Raw genomic sequence first — 23,177 nt, forward strand, 5'->3', positions numbered from 1 at the left:
AAAACAGGTAAATTTTTTCAGATTTTAAGCAATTCGACGCCCTTCTAGTCAAGCAATTAAGCGTACTCATGTTTGTAACGTACATTTTTTAGTACATATACCTACTGGTCATTAATGCCGGAACTTAAATTATACCAACCGGCTTTTATATTATCGGTGAAGTGTTTTATATATTCGATCTTGACCCATTATACCTTCTCTAATATAATAGTACTTTTTTAAACAATTATATACATATTTTTTAGATTGAACAATCCATTTGATTCAATTTTGACGTCCAAGAAATTGCTGGAGAATAATGTAGAAACTAATGTATTAATTACAACTAAATCTTAGTATGCAGTTGGTAAATATTTATCACAATACATTTAATAAAACTTATTATCTCTTTTATACAGTATCATGGAATTAAGTTGTTCGAATAGAATAAGGATCAATGACTTCAAAAGTTTAGCTGGCAAAACTCTTTTTTTTAATTTAGAGAAAAATACCGCAATCGGAGTAATGATAGCAATAAATTATTTAAGAAATTGTAATATTAAATTCATATTATAACATATTTTATATAAAATTATTGTATTTATCTTATTAATTAAAAATTTGTTCACATATTAGATGTAAATAAATCAAGAACTATTTTAAATTTTCTGGGATGTTTTACTACCCAGCAGAATATTTACAGCTTACTACATTGATATTGTGTTGCTTATTTTGTATTCGAAAGTCCTTACAAACTTACACACACTCTGGCTTACTTTACACAGGGTATGGCCGCTTGAAAATGACACACTAACGGATATACTTGGTTTGCGATATTGTGTGTAGATTACACTTTTTTATAACATACTTGTGTGTGGAAAAGTAGCTTTTTCTACATTCTTACCGATATACCTAGTAAGTAAAATTGTTTCTACAACACCTTCCAAGCTGGAACACAAGTGTATCAAAAAGTATCTACAACAACTTTCTAGTTAAAATACATGTTTATTAAAAAGTATCTAAATATGTATGTTTTTTAAAAAAATGCTACCCAAATACATGCATCTACAAATTCATCATAAGTATAAGGCCATTCCAATCATCACTAGATAATGGTCATAATTTTAAGCACTAAAATTTTGCTTAAAATTCATCTAAACATTGAAAAAATTTTGATCCAAAGAATATTTTTCGATAAATGAAAAATTTTTTGTTGATTAAATTACAGCACACTTGATTTTTTTATATTTTAATTTTCTGTTCTCATATACAATGTTAATCACATGTATATTAAGATGTAATGCAAAAAAAATTATTAAAAACTTAAACTTCATATCCAGATTTTATATACAAGTAAATCAAATTATAAGTAACACAAAGTAAAGCTTACAACATTGGTTACAATTCCGAGTACTCTGAAAATTTTCTGTGGGGTATTTGTAAATAAAAACAACTGAAAAAACAGTAGAAATTACTTTTTGTATGCAATTTTGTGTAACTTAAAATAACTGAACTAAATGACTAAATATTTATACTGTTTTTGTAGGTAAATTTTGTATGTTAAAATAACTGAAAAAACATTTGTTTCTACATAAGTTGTTAGTTATAAAAATAACATTCAAAAACAAGTATTCGGCTGTGCCTAATCTTATATACCCTTCACCATAGTGTATTTTAAACATATTAGTTTTATAAATTTCCCATTTCCTAGTTACGCTTGCTATGTTCAAATTGTATAAGAAGTAAAATTGTAAATTTTACAGATAAAGCACATTCAAAGAAGAGAAAAATGTTTATTTCTAAACAAAGATTAAAGCTTTTAATGTAAAATGTTTAAAAAAAGTATTAAAAATATTGTTTTTATGTATTTTTAATATTATGCATTCCTGAAAAGTTTTTAAAGTGTACGAGTTTATTGCAAGTTACACCCTTGTTTGAAAATATTGTAGTTATTTTTACAAATTTTTGCAATTTTTACGCTCTTGCTATGAGTTTTATTTATGATCGGGTTGTGTACGTGTGAATTACCGAAAATCTTCGTAATTAGAAGCGCAGAAAGAGAAACTATTATTGTAGTGGTGAAAAAATGCAAAAAAACACTTAGAAAAAATATTTCCTAATTACACTTGTTATGATCAAGATTTATAACAAGTAAAATGGTAAATTTTACAGATAAAACATATCCAAAGAAAAGAAAAATGTTAATTTTTTCACAAAGATTAGATTTTTTATAAAAAATGTTTAAAAAAAGTATTATTTATTTAGTTATTAAATTGTGCAATTTTTCTTAAAGGTTTATTATAGTTTCATTTGATGACAATATAATTTATTTAAATTCTAAAAAATACATTAATGATCTATTTATTTCTTACTTGCTAAAATTTAATATATACTTCTAATCTTTAAAAATAATTACTATTCTAATGCCTTAGGATACACAATATTTTTTGTTTTACCCTCTAGAAAATTCTAACTACAATAGTTTTAGTTTTACATTTCTATCCATCTCCAATTTGTATCCATAGATAGGATATTATCAACATTTAAATTAAAATCTATAAAGTTAAACATTTTGTTAAAATTACAACATAATCTCCTAAACGGATCTGACATTTCATAATTTGTTCAAAAAGTTTTAACATAAAGTGGGTTATTAAATCGTAATGTGCGTTGGGAACATTTAATAAGGAGTGAGATCGAAAAATTCTTAACACACGTTTTTCATTACATTTTTCAACCAAAGTATTATTTGATTTTTTTTTTTTTGATCAAGTTACCTTTGAAAAACATGTCAGTTATTATGTGTAATGTCAATTATATTAATTTTTTTGTTAATCTGATTAAAATGAGTGACCAGAAAAAAGTGCGTACTGAAATTATTAAATATTTTCAACTAAACCCAACTTGGTCTTACAAAAAGTTGGCCAAGCATACATAGGTCTGCGGTCCAAACTGTTTCCAATGTTATTAAACAGTACCGGGAGAACTTGTCAGTTGATAGAAAACCTCGTTCAGGTAGAAGGAATGGTCCACATGATGTTTCTAAAGCCAAAAAAATAGAACGCATTTTCAAAGAGCTCCCAACACATCCGGTAGGAAAGCAGCTCGGTTAGCTCAGTGCTCGGACTATTTGGTACGAAAAGTTAAAGCTAATGCAGGTTTAAAAACATACAAGGCTCAAAAAGTTCCTGACAGGAACGCTGCTAAAAATTTAGAGGCCCAAACACAGCAGAGAAATTGAAGTCAAGTTTTATAAAAAAAATATTCTTGCTGCATAATGGATGACGAAACGTATGTTCTGGCAGTTTTTTTTCGCAACTTCCAGGTCAAAAGTTTTGTTGCTGATGCTCGAGGGAATGTTGAAGAAAAGTTTAGGACCCAAAAGACAGACCAAAATTTCCCAAAAAGTTCTTGGTATGGCAGCACAATATGCAGTTGCGGCAAAAGAAGCCAATCATTTGTTAAAACGGGCTCTATAAATACCGAAATTTACATCAAGGAATGTTTACAAAAAAGGTTGCTTCCATTCATAAGACTTCATAATGTGTCCACTTATTTTTGGCCTGACTTGGCATCCTGTCACTATGGTAAACAAGCCCTTGAGTGTACAAAGAACAATAATGTGGTATTTGTACCAAGAGAGGGCAAATCCTCCCAAACTGCACGGAGGGAGCTAAGGCCAGTGGAGAGATATTGGGCTCTTGTTAAAAGAGAATTGAAGAGTACAAAAAAGGTATCCAAAAGTGTGGTAGATTTTAAACGGAGATGGACTACATGTTCGAGCAAAGTGACAGAAAGCACTATAAAAACGTTAATGGAAGGGTTTCCGAAAAGGGTTCAAAATTTCATCACTAGTGATTAAAACTATAAAAATATTTTTTTTTTTTTGTAAATTGTAATAATAATTTGAATTAAATAAAAAAATAAAGCTGTAAGTTTAGTGGTTTCTTTTTTATAAACATATATGTATGTTAAGAATTTTTCGATCTCACTCCTTAATATCTTACTTAAAAGAAAATCGGATTATACATTTCCATTTAAATGATTTAAAAAAATGAAACATTTAGCATAATTCTTCGGCTTTTTAATGTTGGTAATCGAATTAAAGCAAGACGTGAAGAATATGACGGAAGCGTAGAATATCCTCGATATACATCTCTTAAATAAAATAGCTTTGTTAACAGTCATCGTAATATGTTGTACGAAGTTTAACTTTCCATCCAAAAAAATACCGAGATCCATTATTACTTTTACCGACTCTAGTTGATAACAACCGATGTAGTAGTGATCAAAAGTATCGCACCTTCTCGAAAAAGTCATGTGCTTGCATTTTTCCAGATTTAGTTTTATTAAATTATGGTTGCACCATTTATAAAAATTATACAAATCCTTTTGAAGATAAATATGATCTGGTGAATGTTTGAGGCTTAAAAATATTTTGACATCATCTGCGAACATAAATACATGTGAATATTTTATTGCTTCTGGCAAATCATTGATGAAAAGTAAAAATAAAATAGGGTCTAGGTGACTTCCCTGCAGAACACCGGATTTTACCAAAATGTTTCTCGATTTTGTAGAATTGAATTTTACGGACTGTGTTCTGCATAAAAGATATAAGTATTATCGAAACCCATTGTATCCAGTTTTTTTAGCTGAAGTTTATGATTAACTTTGTCAAATGCTTTACTGCAATCAGTATAAATGACATCAGTATGTTGACCAATAGTGAATCCTTCATTAACCAATGTTGATAATTGTCATTGCTGAGGATCCCTTGCGAAAACCGTGTTGACAAGTCGATAGTAAGGGAGATGGAGGAGAGAGTCTGTAATACATTTTTCAAAAAGTTTTGGGATAGCGCTTAGTTTGGCTATGCCTCTGTAATTTATTATATTTGACCGATTGTCTGATTTGTATAAAGGAATGATGAACGATTCTTTCCAAATTTTAGAGAAGTAACCAAATTTTAATGATGTATTAAATATAAATGATAAAGGTGTTGCAATAGCCGTAGAACAATTTTTCAAAATACAACTTGGTATGCGATCTGGTCCACATGACAATGAGGATTTGAAGCAATTTAAACATTTTATAATGTGTGTAGTGTCTAGTAATGGGAATGATATTGTTTGAGTAGGGTGAACATTAAACATTTATAATTACCATATTCGGCATTAGAGTAAGTAGAGGAAAAAAAATCAGCGAATAAGTTGGCAATTTCCGATTCATCAATTGACTCTTGACTTAAATAATTCAATACTTTCGGGGTGACACAAATCTTCCTTTTTGAGTTAACAAAAGTAAACCTTGGATTATGTTTGAAATTACGTTTCATTTTGGTTAAGTAGTTTTTGTACAGTTTAGCACTCAACAAATTGTATTCAGCACGAAGAATAGAATATTTCCCATAATCGAGTGTATGACCAGATATCTTGTATTTTTTATAATACATATTTTTGAATTTTTTAGAAAAGACAGTCGTTGGGAGTTCCATGGTGGGCCAGTCTGAGAAGCAAATGTTTTGGAATACATTCCTCCATTTATTGATACATGGTGTCATAAAAAATTTTAATCATTTTGTCAAAAGAATAAGGCATACCATTTGGGATGGATAATAGTTGAAGCCAATTAGTATTATATAAAAGGTTATTAAAGTCAGTATAATTTGTACGTTGGAAGCAAAACACTTTTTCATTTTTTGAAACATTTTTAACGCAATAACAACCTTGAATATTATAGTTTATTTCAATTGTGGGGTGGTAACGATCTTCGGGCAGTGTAACTGGATCAACTCGATTTACTGTGCAATCATTAGGTACATTTACAAATACCAAATCAAGCAATTTTCCAAAAATGTTGTATGATCCGTTGATTTGGTGTAGACATAAATTTGAATTCTCATTAAATACATCATCGCCATTTCCATTAGATCTTATGTGTATGTAATTTTTATTCTCAGTGGAGAATTTCCAAGTAATTTGAGGTAAATTAAAATCGCCAAGAACGAAAATTAGATCGTCGGGTTTTGTCTTTAAAGACACAATTTTAATTAAAGCAATGTGCTGCTGATAACTCAATAAATCCGATTGAGGAGGAATGCACGAGCAGGTAATAAAAACATTCATCCGATTTATTTTCATAACCACAGCAATAAATTCGATATTGTATGCTGCGTCAAATTTTAATTCCTCAGCCGAAAATTGATTAGAGATCGCTATTAATACAGCACCCCCAGTCGTATTTGTAATTCTATCTCGACGGAAGACTTGAAAACTGTTGCAAAAAATTTCCATATTTAAAAAAGTATTGTTAAGCCAGGTCTCGGTGAAGCAAAAATAACATGATGATTCAAATTAAAACTATCTTGATACAGTTTAGAGCATTTACTTTTAAGACCTCGAACATTTTGGTATAATATATTAAATTGAATATCATTGGTATTAATTAGTTTTTTTTTACTTGTTGGTTGACGAGGCGGAAGATGTACAGTATTGTTTACATGTCGATTTATATTGTATTCATATTCTCGAACTATAACATAATTTGGCCAGAATGACGGGTCAACAACATAGTCAAAAATATTAAATGGAACAGTAATTTTAAAAGACGTTATACTCCTTATTTGTGAATAAGAAAATTTGTGAACAATAATGTCGGCATTTTGGTTGAGCTGAGATTTAATATAGAAATCAATATCCTCAGCAGACGTGTCGAATGCAAAGCATGATATGAAAATTTGTTTCTTTGGAGGGACTACTCTTAATTCTCTCCGAGACGTAGCATTGTTTCTACTATTTATTACAACTTCGGCATAATTTAAGTGTGTGACAGGGTTAGTGTTGATTGCAGAATTAGAGGCAACTGGATTACTAAATGGATTATCATGTACTGTCGTTGTAGGGTTTCGTGATGAGGTTGTAGTAGAATTACTTAAGCAAAACAGTTGACAGAAGAAGAAGCAGCATCGACTTCAACATAATTTAAATTAGGGTTAGTGTTAATAACAGAATTAGAGACAACTGGATTATCTCTTATAGTTTAGGAGATATTCGCATTTGAAAATTAAAATTTTAAAATTTTTACCGTCCTTACTTTAGTTTTTTGATGATAGCGGGTCCAAATATTCCCGATTTTCCCGAAAATTATCAAATCGTATAGTCGATATCAAATTATAATGACCTGTTTTATATGACCCAATATGTTCTTAATCATTTTGTAACGGGTTTCGATAACCCCGCCCCTGGTATGGATATAATAGGCAAAAAACCAAAAAATAATATTTTTGGGATTTTTTAAAATTTTTTTGGGAATTCCGGGATTTCTAATAAGAAAATTCAAAATTTTTATACAATTTTTGATTTTAAAAAAATCTACCTAACTGTACAATTTCATCAAAAAATATTCATAAATAAAATTTTTATTGCAATTTGAAAAATTTGTATCTTCGGAAAAACTGAATAAAAAACATTTTTAATTTAAAAAAAGTATTCCGCGAATTTTTTAATTTTCAAAAATTATATTCATAGTTGAAAAATAGACAAAATTACCTTTCCATTGATATATAACATGCCTACCTAATATTTTTTAAGTGACAAATTAATTAGGGAAACTCAACATCTTTTAGAGAATTTACCTAGCACTATTATTTTCATCCATATGGTTAACTCTTAAATTTGTTACATATATTAAAAAATGTACAGGTATTATTTTTTAACTGTAATGATTTTTACCCCTATAGGTCACTTTAATAGGTAGCTTATTAAAGTGACCTATTGAGGAAAAATTCATTACATAAGGAAACGTTAGACACATTAGGTAGCATATCATAACCCTTCAAAAAATAATTGTAAATAATTATTATATAAGACAGGTTTATATCTGTTTGTAATTATTTGTAATTTTCTAACTATGGCGATCGCACTAAAAAAGGTTTGTGCTCCATTTTATTTGAACACTCTTCAGCTCTTCAGCTCAGCTCAATGTTATGGCCTTTGGATGCCATAAAAATTGCAAATATTCTTCCAACAGCATCACCAAGACGACTGAAAAGAATTGTAAAGAGTATACCCACACCACCATCTGATACAACGTTCACTGAGGAAGAAGCTATTGCACTTATGTTGCAGCTGGGTTTAAGTCGTGATAACTACATAACGTTAAGAAAGGCGCTATCTGAAAAAGGAGTGGATGTTTTACCATCATATGACTAAATAAATGAAAAGAAGAAAAGCATTATACCATATCCTATTGAAATAACTGATCGGAAGGCTGTTATTGGACTCGGCGCTCTACTCGAAAATACTGCTTTAAGGATTGCTTCTGACTTTTCTTCAGACCAACTAAAAAAATAAATTCTTGTGATCTTCAACTCATTTGTAAGTGGGGATGTGATGGATTATCATCACTCTCGGAATATAAATAAATCAACACAAGTGGATCATCTTCCGAGTATAAAAGTGTATTTATGGCATCGCTAGTTCTATTAAGAATTCGAAACAATGCTGACAGCGATTCTCCATCAACCAGTTTCGATGATATTTGGAAGAATTCGACTCTAGGATCCAAAGCTTTTTGTAAGCCAATAAGCTTTGAGTATATAAAGGAATCCAAAACAACAACGCAAGATTTGATAAATCGTATTAAAGCAGAAATTAAAAACTTGGAACTTATAACAATCGAAATAGAAAATTATTCGTTTAACATGTCCTATAATTTAAAACTTACAATGATTGATGGAAAAGTTGGAAATGCCATTACAGGAACATCATCTACTTGGTACTGCTACATATGTGGTGATAAAAAAATCAGAATTTTCGAATATTTCCAAGCAAAGGTCAATAAATGAGGAAACATTACAATTTAGAATATCCCCCTACATGCTCGCATGCGATTTCTGGAACATTTTCTACATTTAGCATATGATTTAAAGTACGGAAGCATACCGGAAAATGCAAACAAAAGTGCAAATAACAATAAGGAATTAATGGAAATGAGAGCCAGTGAGAAAAGAAGAATTCAAGAGGAATTTAAAAAGCGGATGGGATTAAATATTGATATACCACTCACAGGATATGGAAGCACAAACGATGGTAATACCGCTAGACGCTTTTTCAAACTTTTTGAAACTACTTCCGAAATAACCGGAATTAATATGGATTTACTGCAAAAGGTCAATATTATTCTAATGGCGATAAATAGCAAGCATAAAGTGAACGCAACAAAATTTGGAGAGTATTCTACAAAAGTTTCTAAATTACTTTTGGAATTATATCCTTGGAAAGAAATGACACCTACAGTTCACAAGATATTATGCCATGGAAAGGTTATATTAGAAAATAAGATTCTGCCTTTAGGAGAGCTTACAGAAGAACCCTAAGAATCGAGGAATATAGACTTTAAGTATATTCATCAGTTTAGCTCAAGGAAGTGCTCTAGGCAGTCTCAAAATGAAGATATTTTTAATAATCTGATTCTATCTTCTGATCCTGTTTTATCTACTATAAGGAAACGTTGGATTTGCTACAAAATGTTAGCATTTGAAAATATTCATGAATTTAAAGATTTACTTTATCTTTTAGATATGGACTACTGTGATACGGATTTTTTTTACAAAATTATATTAATTTATAAACAAAATAAATAAAGACTATTTTTATATAAAATAAAAACTTCTTAATTTTTTAGGGATAAAGAATAAAAGATTAATCGTAAAAAGTGGCTGTAAAAATTCATAAAAATTTAGGTAGTAAAACATGCCTAACAAATGTATGGATGAAAATAATAGTACTAGGTAAATTCTCTAAAAAATGCTGAGTTTTCCCTAATTAATTTGTCACTTAAAAAACATTAGGTAGGCATATTATATATCAATGGAAATGTAATTTTGTCTATTTTTCAAAACTGTATGTAATTTTTGAAAATTAAAAAAATCGCGGAATACTTTAAAAAAAATTTTTTTTATTCAATTTTTGCGAAGATACAAATTTTTCAAATTGCAATGAAAATTTATTTATGAATATTTTATGATGAAATTTTACAGTTAGGTAGATTTTTTTACTCAAAATCCAAAATTAAATAAAAATTTCTTATTAGAAATCCCGGAAATCCCAAAAATGTTTTTTTTTTGGTTTTTTGCCTATTATATCCATACCAGGGGCGGGGTTATCGAAACCCGTTACAAAATGATTAAGAACATATTGGGTCATATAAAACAGGTCACTATAATTTGATATCGACTATGCGATTTGGGAATTTTTGCTCAAAATTTAATTTTCCATAAAAAAGGTTTTTTTTGGATGGACCCCTTAGTACAAAAAATTTTTAGGTTTTGTTTCATTTATCGTATTTTATGTAAAGTCAGCTTTCCAAAAAGTATAAATTCTATATACATCTTCTTAGAAACTTTTTAGATAACTTAAAAGGAAAAGATACTTTTTTCCCAAAAAATGGCAAAAAATCGCCTTTTTTTAATTTTTTAAATTAAAATGCCTATAACTTTGGACTCAGTCATGATTTTTACATAATTCTTTCACTGATTGATATATAAACTTGTTGTTAAGCGAATAAAAAAGTTTCGAAAATCGGGAATATTTGGTCCCGCTATTATCAAAAAACTAAAGTAAGGACGGTAAAACTTTTAAAATTTTAATTTTCATTTTTTATAGTGCACGATGAGGAGATTCTGTATACGAAATTTTTTTAAATCAGAACTCAAATGAAGAAATAGGATCGTTTTAAAAATTTAACATAGCCGAGGTGTCCTAATTTGAGAACCCCCCGCCGAGCCCCTGGTTGGCCTATAAGGTCCAAATTCAAAACCTAAACTCGACAACACCTCCTCTTTGTGCATACCAAATTTTAAAAAATATTTAAACTTTTTCAGATTTTAATAACATTGCTTCTAAATATTGCCGTTCTGTTTTTAAAAAAATTGCGACGTTATACTGCAATCTCTAGCAGCACGAATCTCTTGTTTGTTGTACAAGAGAAAAAATATATTTTTGTGCTAAAAATTAATAGTAGAAATAAATAAATTGTTAAATTTTCGTAGAGATTTTGAGTATATTCTGGATTTTTAGTATATAACATTCCAGACACTAAAATATTTATAGAATCTGTGAAAAATTGTTTCTCTGTATTTTATGAACGGAATTTGATTGGAAAATCACAAAAAGCTATCTATAAGCCGTTATATTAAGTACTCAAAATATCTTATAACATTGGATTTCCTTATTCCAATATGTATTTCTCGTTTTAAAATCCACCGGCAATGACTGGAATCTATGACAACCCCGTATTATTGTTCGCCAATTCATACACAATTGTAAACCTTAAAAAGTTATGCAACTCATACAAGTTGAATACAACATGTCAACAATTTTAACTATAATCATCCCTATATCTAACACAATTTCTGTGCGTTGAGGGATGAACATAAATTTTTGATTTGATCCTGATTGGTTTAGACAATTCCAATTAGAATAGGGAGGATCGTAGAGAAAGGCTTGTGATATTTTTTATAATTGGATAACTTCGCAGTTACACAAACTGATTGTCAAAACTCATATGTAATTGTTTTTATGGCAATTTTATTTTTATACCCTACACCACTATAGTGGGGAGGGTATTATACGTTTGTGCCGATGTTTGTAACACCGAAAATATTGGTTCAAGACCATATGCTGGCGTATAGAGACAGATAAAAAAGTAACAACTACACACAAACAGTATTGTTATTTTTTTAATGAAATATTTGGCTATTTGCAATTTTGAAGATTAAATTGCACTACTCTAAATTGGGAATATTTATAACAAAATTTAATCAATGGACATAAGAATGATAATTTCTTCATTAAGAAAGAACATTTCAAATTAATATGTAAAAAAGTATCAAACAATAATGATCTTATTTACTTTCATTGTTATGCATTCTTTAAAAATTATTTAGGGTGTATGCTGTTTTTGTAAATTATGCTTTTGTTTTTGAAGTTGTGTTTTTGTTTTTTTTTCAAATTGCGTTTGCAGTTTCTGGAACAAAGCGACATCAACTCAATCAAATATTTGTATTTTTGACGCTCTTCTTGAGAAGTTCGTATGCGATCGTGCTGTATACATGTAAACTGCCGAATTCTTCATATTCAGAACAAAACTATCGCCGACGTCTTTTCTAGACCCACCTTAAAGTTACCAATCGGCTCAGAACCACTTTCTAAGTACAACTATACACCCCGAATCGGGCATTTAGGCTCATAATTATTTATTATTTATTTAAATTATTTATTATACCTAATTTCGATTTTAGGGTACCTCAACTTTTTGAGAACCTAACAATCAAGTTAAGAAAAAAATTGATAATATACATCAAAAAAATGTCATTCCGTTTGTAACACAAAAGTAATAAAGTATTCTGGGTCTTTATTAAATTCAAAGACGATCTAGCAATGTCTGTCCGTCTGTTGAAAGCATGATTAAGAGCTATAGAGTTGAAATTTTCCATAAATATTTCTTATAGATTTGTTTGGTACTGAAAATGGGCAATATCCATCCAAGTGAACCCAAAACGAGAATCGGTCCATAATTGACTCTACCCCCATATAAGGCTCCCTCAGACTTTAAAGGACATTACTTGCTTAAAAATGCGATAATAGTAGGGTATTCGTGTTTTTGTCTTATTCGGTTTATTCGACAATTAATTAATTGAGGTTTTACGTTAGCCGGTTAATAATCGGATAATTAAAAATTATTCGGTTATTCAAATAAAAGGAAACTAGATTTATTATTGCTTTTAACAATAATTTTCTTCATATACACCCTGTAACAATTTTAAAAGAAGCATTCACACATGGAAAAGTTGATAAGCATGTAAAAATAGATTCCACTTATAAAATTGCGTACTCCGATTTTTATGTCCTTATAAGAGGATTTCAAAGTTTAAAGGACTGCAAACGAATATTTAAAATATTTATTTGTATTTTATAATGCTAATATTGATATCAAATGAAAGCTGGTAATCTGTACATCTGTACATATCTATATTATTTATCTATCTCACTTAGAGAAAAAACGAAAAAGAAATTAGATTTAAAAAGGTTTCATTTTCGACTCAAAAGCTTCTAACTACTTTATTGTGACAAATTATCTTTAAGATTTCCAATTCTTTTTTGATGATCTTGATAATTTGAAATAAATTATATTATTTCGAAGCAGAGCAACTCAGCTTCATTTGAAATTAATATTATTACTAACTTTTTAATATAAATTTGAAATTGGATGTCTTCTATATTTTAAAGTTCTTTTACAGGAGCATAAGATCTGATTATGAAAAACTGAGTACACGGAGTTAATACTAATGGTCCACAGTTTCCTGTACGCTTAGATTTTTTCATGTGTGAAAATAACATTTGCTCGGTTTATAAACAAAAATATTATTTTCGCTTTTTTATTTCAATTCTTTGTTTGTTTTTTTTATCAAATACTAAAAATTATTCCTGTTTATGTGAAATGCAAAATATTTGCTTACAAATTCACTAGAAAAATCAACAGAACACATCCAGTAAAGTACTTACAATTCTACTAGAAAAAGTACTTATTTTTGTTTGAGATGTTCGAAAAGTAAATCAATATTATTTGGTTGGAAATAAGTTGTTTTTAGTAGAGTTATTTATAAAATATTTATGAAAAAATAAAAAGTCGGCACAGACAGGGGTTGAACTCAATACCTTCCGTCTACCAGTTACACAGTGGGGCAGAATCGATTTTTTTTTGGAAATAAATCTGGCATTTCTAAACGGCTGATCCGATCGGGATAAAATTTGGCGTGAGCCAAATAGCCAAGGAGTATTCGAGTTTAAGTTTTGAAGATAAACCCTGCCGATGCCCCAGGGACGGCGCTGTGGCGGCTCAAAGTAGGGTACCTACGACATGTAAAATTTTTAAACTCGTGCCATTTTTTTGTTTTTCACCCAAATACAAAGATTTTGTGAAAGCGCTCGACGAGATCTTGAAAAAACATGCTTGGACATACTACTTATCTCTTATAATATCCAAATTATAAGTATTTAAAAATTTAGTGATACAAAATTTACCACACCTTGGTCCGCCTTTTTTTTGAATACCGGGCGTAATTTTGGACCAAATGGACTTTTTATTGTTAGCTAGACAACAAAATTTCCAATAATATACAAAAAATTTCAGATCAATATCATTTACAGATCCAAAAATATACGTTTTTTAATTTAAAAATTCAAAAAATTTTAGATTTTTGCCGTTTTTTGCCAAATGTGTCTTAACTCTTTTATTAATAAAACTAAATTTTCTTTAAGAACATATAACAACAGAACGCTTTGGCGTAAAAAACTTGTCCTAATTTTTGAAAATGTTGCCACTGCGTCCTTGCGAATATGACCTATTTTTTTATCAAAACTTCAAATTTGGGCGACATGTTCTAAAATCCCAAAGCTGGGATCAGAAAACTGAAAGCAGTTTTGGAAACCTCAATATGTTTTATATTTACTTCAAAAGTATTTTCCCAGCCCTGAAAGAAATGTGGACCCTATGGGCAAAAAAGTAAAAGTCCCATTTTTGGGATTTTCATTCTTATTTTTGGAAATTGCGGGATGCCCTTTGACCTTTTCAATTTTTTTTTCCATTTCTTATTTGAAATGACAAATTTAACCAGCGTTGAAAATTTCAATAAATCTAAAACTATGATTTATATCAAAATTTTAATAGGGTCGCAGATAGCTACAACAAGTTAGTCCATATTTATCCCTTAATATCATTTTTTAGTTTGATATGGAAATTCTCGACCCTTTAAAAAAGCCAATATCTCAATTACATTCAAAAATATGTTCATTTAAACCTGTGTCCTTAAATTTCATCTTTTTCATATTTTAGTAAAAAGTATGACAGAACATACATTTGGTGTTGAATAAAATATTTGGACAATTTTTAAAAACTTTTTAGTTAATTATTTTATAAAAGACTATAACATTGTATATACAATAAAAAAATATAATTTTATTATGAGCCAAGCACAACAACACCTAAATTACCCCACACAAACCACCTTTCCCGCCCACCGAAATATAAAACACAATTTAATACAATATTATCAGTTAGTATAATGGCTTTTTATACCCTTCACCTTCGTGAGAAGGGTATATATAAGTTTGTCATTCCGTTTGTAATTTCTATAATATAATTTTCCGACCCTATAAAGTATATATATTCTGGAAATTATTCCTGTTAATGTGAAATGCTTTTCTATATAAAGACGTTACTGTTTTTAAGATTTTCAACGAGTTCTAGAATTCATACGTTCCATTGAACACTAGTTCAACTATAACTGTTGCTGAAAACTTATTAGAAATACTTAAGAACACAACAATGTTTCCAAAAAAATGGTGGTAAAAATAAAAGCGATATAATTATTTCCATAATTTATTTTCAAAAATCATCAAATAAATTTTCTTTATTATAGAAAATTGATTAGGGAATTAAGAAAAGAAGAAAGTTTATTATAAAAATTAAATTTTGTAGAAAATACATAGTAATTTTACTGCTAAACAGTGAGTTTTTCTTAATCGGTTAATTGATAGAAATTATTTGGTTTATTCGTTATTTAAAATTTGACAATTATCATTTATTCGAACGATTAATCGTTAAAAATTAATCGATTAACCGAACGACGATTAATCGTTTTAATACACTAGAATATAGGTATGAAATTCGATACATAGTGTTAAGTTTCCTACAAGCCAAAATCTTATAATAATATCAACGTATTGTTTATAGGAGAGCATTCCAATTCCTGCATACGAATTGATGGTGGGTATATAAGATTCGGCATAGTCGAATGTAACACTCTTACTTGTTATTTTTACCAGATTTTACGCTTTTTAGTTAAAGAACAATTTTATTATACACGTAAAAATATTGAGATATTTTTTTTGCATCACCCTTCAGAAATGTTGGTAAAATATAAGAAAATTAGTATCGATTTTGGAGCGCTTGAATCATTTTTGGAATATTATAAACAACTCAGAAATACATTTAGTTATATATTTTTTTAATAAAATTTTTATTCGCAAAAGCTCTTAGAAGTGTGAATGATAAACCTAACATTTATTCGCCGATATTTAAGTATATTTCAACGGAATTTGTAATATTTTTCTGATAAGTGTTGTGAGTAAAATTGTTTATATACAAAATAATTAAAACTATATATTAATGTTTTTCAAAAAATATCTACTCAAGTAGATTTTTTTGACTGTGCAATAAATATGTAATTACCTCATATTAAAAATATGCATATTTAAAATATGATTCTATTCACAATATTTTTAGTATTTTTATTCTATTGCTTTTATGCATCACTTGAATATATATAGAAACTTGGCAGAATCTAGTAATTCACATCTATTAAAGTTATAATGGCGTAAATATTAAACTGTAATATTTAAATTAAAGCAAAATTGGAAAGTAGAAAGCTTAAAAAAATTCCAAGAATTGAGATAGAAAAATTTTAAAATCTAGTGAACTGTATGCCGTCTAAATAGCAGGAATAACTAAGAAATGAACAACCAATTGTATGTTTTTACTTTAGAAAGATTTAAAACTGCTGTAAAATATGAAATAAATGTACCTATAAAAACACAACAACACTTAGAAAATTGAAAAACACATATTTTTCCTGAATGTCCTCGGAAAATTTTACAAAGAAAGCAGAGTAAATGAAAGTTTTTGCATAGTCTGTCGTATGTTAAAGTCACGTTTTGCCGAAACCTTCAAAAGAAACCACTATTATAGTATCTTAAAGCTCAGGGCGTCCAATATGCAACGAATACAATGACTTGAAGACATAAATAAGAGAAAGCGGAGTTCTGGTGTCGGATGCCATATGCTAATATGGCACTGTTGAATTTGCATTTGAGACTAACAAAATCGATTGAAGCATAGTACAAGAGGATATTAAGAGACGCGTATTCAAAATTTGAAAACTTATTTGGACCCATACTGTAGATCTACTATCAACCATAGATGCAGCACCAGTAAGGTTGCAGTAAAAATAAGTATGCAGTAATACTGAAAAATTTTCAGTATTCAGTAAATTTTACTGGTTACTGCAAAAAATTGCAATAAATTCTCTGGTTACTACAAGAAATACAGTATTTTACTGATTACTGAAATTGCGTACAATCTAATAATATACTAAAAATTCTATTTTCAACATATTTTTGAGTATGATACATACTTACCATCACAGTAGCTATAGTGAGATTAGGATTGTCAGGAGTTAAGAATCTCTAGATTTTATAGAAAAGCTTCACCGCTCAATTTTTCGAAACTTTTAAGGGCATTTTTTTCAATATATAACTGTGTAATTGTTATGGCGTTATAATATTAATCGATTTAAATTGAGATTCCGCTTAGTTTCTTTGATATAATAATTCCTTATTCAAGTGATGCATAAAAATACTTGTTTTCCGTAGTATGTTTATGCGAAATACTCAAAAATTGCACGAAATGTTTGTCTTAAATATGCATCTATTTTATCAATTATAGGGAAATTTTTACTCAATTGTGAGTACAAACATCCCACAATCTATATACAGTGTCTCTCATAAGTATTCGAATTTTGGGTATAGTATGAAAAAAAAACCAAATTTAATAACATATTTTGTATGCAAAATTAATAAATTAATTTGTTAAATTGTTTAGACTGTCCTTACCATTGATATCACGCTTTTGAAAACATTAAAAATCCACATTTACCTCAATTAATTTAGCTTTATTTAAAAAAAGTCCATAAAATTACCTCACAAAAATATACGAATTTTTTCTGTATTTCATATTTTACTATCAAATATGAAACATAAAAATTAGAATCGAATGTTTTTTTTGCTAAAAATTGTTTTAAGGGGTAACTATTAACCGAACAGATATATTTTTGTACCATTTGGTCCACAATTTTGGAGTATTTGTACTATCTTTTCATATAATATCACAAATTACGATTTTTGACCATATTTGCCATTTTTTCTCTGTTTCCAGAGATAAAACCAAAATTTAATTGATCCACTAAGACGGGATTTTTAGAAATTCGGTGTCTGGTACTTTTTTCAAATTCGGTCTCTTTAGGGAAAAAACGGGTAAAAAATGCATTTTGGTACTTTTTTGCAACCCATTTATCTTTTAAACCAAAGAACGTACAAAAAATATTTTTGGCTTATTCATAACTATACGAAAAAATAAAAATACGTATTTAGTACTTTTTGGATATTCGTACGCTTAAAGGGTTAAATATGTACTTACTTTTGGTACTTTTTGCATAAAAAGGGACTTTTTTACGTTTTTGTACTTTTTTAAATTTTTATAATATTGAACATAGAAACATGAAATTAGGCATGTATGGCCCGGATTAAGTGAGGAACCATAAATGGGGACATCTTGATAATTTTTCGTTCCTCAAAAAGTTCTTTTTGAAATTTGTATAATATTGAACCTAGAAGCATGAAACATTTACTTTTATATTTTTTGCATAATATTGAACCTAGAAATGTGAAACATGTATTGCCCGGATTACGTGAGAACCTCAAATAGAGAACATGTTGGTACTTTCGTTGTTAAAAAGATACGTTTTGAAATTTCTATAATATTGAACCTAGAAACATAAAATTAAGTATGTATGGCCCGCATTAAGTGAAATCCGATAAAAGGGGTATTTTTGGTTCTTCAAATGGTGCTTTTTGAAATTTCTATAATATTGAACCTAGAAACATGAAATTTAGCATATATGGCCCGGATTAAGTGAGAACCGATAAAAGGGGTATTTTTAGTACTTTTCGGTTCTTCAAAAGGTATATTTTGAAATTTCTTTAATACTGAACATAGAAACATGAAATTAAGCGTGTATGCCCCGGATTAAGTGAGAACCCATAAAAGGGGACTTCTTGGCACTTTTTTGTTCTTCAAGAGTAACTTTTTTAAATTTCTATAATATTAAACATAGAAACATGAAATTAAACATGTATGGCCCGGATTAAAATTTTTATAAATTCAATAAGAAATTTTGTGTATTACATTTTTCCAAATACAATAAATAATTTGTCTGTTTCAGATAAAATGTTTGCATAAATTTTAGTAAATATACAAATAATGTTGGAAATATGTATTATGCTAAATTGATTTTTAAATGCCAAAAATGCTAAATTTTTTAGGTATTTTCATGAACAATTCATATTAATTTCTATCAAAGTTTAAATATTAGTAAATGCCTTTATATTTCTATTTTTGACTTTGCAATAAATATGCATTTACCTCATATTTAAAAATATGCATATTTAAAAAATAATTCTGTTCAAAATATTTCTAGTATTTTTGCTAAAAATATTTACCCATACAAGCTATTGCATATTACTGCTTACAGACAAATATAAAATGTTTTCACATACAATATATTACGCAGCAACTCGCTAACATATTTATAATACCCACATATATTTCATTTGGCTTGCCTATAATATTAAAATATTTTCCTACACAAATTATTCAAGTCAACAATATTGAAGCCATGCAAGCTGTAATATACGAACATGAAATGAACGCAAGCAGAGCATATATGTGCCGACGAAAACACGAAACAAAACGATAGTCGCGACTTTCAGGTTACAATATTTTTACTGTCAAACTTAAATATTATTTACTATAGGAAATGACTCATGGTCTAAAATTTAACGTTTCATGTTGAACTTGAAAAATTATAAAATGTGAAAAATGTATGCAAGATATAACCAAATTTTATATAGAAAATAATTGAAAACGTTTATATCTATGTATGTTTTTTGTATATTATGTGAGAAACGTATGCATGAAATAACCAAATTTTGATTAGAAAATTTTTGAATTGAATTATTGAATGTATGTATGGTAATTTTTATGTGCAGTATTGAAATGTATGTATTTATATTGCTTGTAAAATTTAATATAATTAGAAAAAAATTATATAAATACTTAGAGGATCATATGAATATAAAAATATATTTAAACATATTGTTTGTAACAGGATGTTATGAAATAAATTCAATATGTTAGTTTGAATAACAATAAGTTTGTAAACAGGTAGTAATGCATTAGTAGTGTCTATGAAATGATCAATAATGAAGGAAGTTATAGTTAGTTAGTCCCGAACTGACCACTTAACCTACCACTTGTGGTGGCCCCTAACCACCTGACTACCTAGGTGACCAACCATTTTAACATGGGCTTGTCCTACGAGATAGTCAATCGTCACTCTACACCCTACAAAGAGACGATTGCCTCCGCTCTCGCTTACAAAGGGGACACTAAAGTGACGACTGTCTTCATTCTTGATTACAAAGAGTTTATTTGTGACGAAAGACCAAAAACATGCGAATTGGAGTCAGCCAGGTGGTAAGATATTAATGGAACTAAAATTTAAAAATTTCAAGTGTCTACTTTCCAGAATACTATGAGACAATAATGTGACGATTGACCCAAAAGTTATAAATTTCAGTCAACCAGAAGGTGGCATATTAGTAGAAAATAATAATCATTTCTCCAAAAGATGGGTAAAATAACTACTTTCGGAAGGAGTATAATCTCTAGGTTACTTGAGGACAGTAAAGAGTCGATTGTCTCCGCTCCCGCTTACAAAGGGGACACTAAAGTGACGTCTGTTTTCATTCTCGATTACAAAGGGTACATTCGTGACGAATGGCCCAAAATATACAAATTACGATCATCCAGGAGGATAACTATTAGTGAAAATTACTGTCTTTTTCGTATGCATTGACTCTTTGTCGAACTGCTGGGATGAAAAACATACATACATGTATATGTATGTAATACACTCATACATTTTTGATGTTTTAACCTTTCACAATGTAAAATTACAAAAACAATATTTTATGTCCCCTATTAATTTTTTGCCATCCTGTTACAAATTTCTAAAATACCTATAATTTCCTTCATTATTGATCATTTCATAGACACTACCTGTACTACCTGTTTACAAACTTATTGTTATTGTTTCTTGTTTTATATTGAATTTATTTCATATCATCCTGTTACAAACAATATGTTTAAATATATTTTTTCATTCATATGATCCTCTAAGTATTTATATAATTTTTTTCTAATTATATTAACTTTTACAAGCAATATAAATACATACATTTTAATACGCCACATAAAAATTACACATAAATTTAATAAATACATACATTCAATAATTCAATTCAAAAATTTTCTAATTAAAATTTGGTTATTTCATGCATACATTTCTCACATAATATACATAAAACATACATAGATATAAACGTTTTCAATTATTTTCTATATAAAATTTGGTTATATCTTTTCACATTTTATAATTTTTCAAGTTCAACATGAAATGTTACATTTTAGACCATAAGTCATTTCCTATAGTAAGTAATATTTAAGTTTGATAGTAAAAATATTGTAACCTAATAGTCGCGACTATCGTTTTGTTTCGTGTTTTCGTCGGCACATATATGCTCTGCTTGCGTTCATTTCATGTTCGTATATTACTGCTTGCATGGCTTCAATATTGTTGACTTCGAATAATTTGTGTATGAAAATATTTTAATATTATAGGCAAGCCATACGAAATATATGTGGGTATTATAAATATGTTAGCGAGTTGCTGCGTAATATATTGTATGTGAAAACATTTTATATTTGTATATGCAATGGATAAATGCAATAACTTGTATGGATAAATATTTTTAGCAAAAATACTAGAAATATTTCGAATAGGAATATATTCATAAAATATATTTATATTTTAATATTACATACGTATGCATAGGAGAAAATATGCATTTTGGTTACTAATATATTAGTAATTTTAATCACTGATTTCTTTTACAAGTCAAAAAGTATATTCTACCATGGTTAACCAGATGACAATCTATTCCAGATATGAGTCCGATATATTTAAACTAATTTTCTGAGAAAGGCTTTATAGATAAAATAAAGTCGGTCCTTTTAAAAGTGGTTTAAAAGGTTTTGTCATTGAGTCAAAAAGCATTTCGACCTGTACCAGACGCAGTGTTGCCAAAACTCCCTCAGAATAAAGTGCAAAATGACGGCCACAAAAGTGCAAACTCGTTGAAAAAAGTGCTAAATTTATATCAAGTTTTTAAAAGTCCATTAAACCATGTCTACCCGTCTGTGCGGCTGGCTGCCCAGGTAATGTACAGGTCGCAATTTTTTACATAATTCAACGAGATGTTTTATATGAAAAATGCAAAAGACTATTTGATATTGATAAATGATTTAACCTTGCCTATAAAATATCCCTTGAGAAAATCGATAAGGGGTAATTTTAAAAAGTTTCGAACAAAAAAGTAGGATTTTGAACATGACCCTCTCCGATATCGATGAAATTCGGTACACACATTCTTCTTGTAAATACGGAATTTAAAGTTATCCAAGCATTAAATGTAACATCGTATATTTACTAAACTGTTTATCCGATTTTAATCGTTTATTAATTAAAGCCTGTGTCTTGTAGTTTCATAATATTTAAGATATTTAAAAAATTAAAGTTTTATTTGTTGATGAACACAAAAATAATATTAAAATTTTGAAATAAAAATAAAATGTTTATGAACAAAAAATTAAAATTTTTGAAATTTGTATGAGATATCCTTGACTAAATAAATAAAAATATTTTAGTTAATATTATATCTAATTAATAAGTGAATCAACCCCTAGACTTAAGCTATATCTTTATAATAAACATTTTAAGATTCAGAAAATATATAGTGTTTTGATATCATCAAACATCGGGATAATATAATCCCACATATATACATATATATGTATGTATATTAAATAACTAATAGCACTAGATAACAACGATTTTGTTTATGATATAAAACCTATATTGTTTTCTTTGTTTAGGATGTCTAAGACCAGAAAAAGTATTTAAATAATCTATGATGTCATATATTTTTAATTATTTATAAAGAAAAAATGTTAAAATAGGGTTCGAAAGAAAAAATTTAATATTTATAGTTTTATTTATTTTTTATATAAACAATTTTATGGGCTTTATTCACAACACTTTAGCAGATGTATTCTTATCGCAAAAATATTGAAAATTTAGTTGAATAATCTTAAATCTTGATGAAAAGATATTAGGT

Source organism: Lucilia cuprina, chromosome 3 (assembly GCF_022045245.1).
Source record: "Lucilia cuprina isolate Lc7/37 chromosome 3, ASM2204524v1, whole genome shotgun sequence".
In the NCBI taxonomy this organism is placed as follows: Eukaryota; Metazoa; Arthropoda; class Insecta; order Diptera; family Calliphoridae; genus Lucilia; species Lucilia cuprina.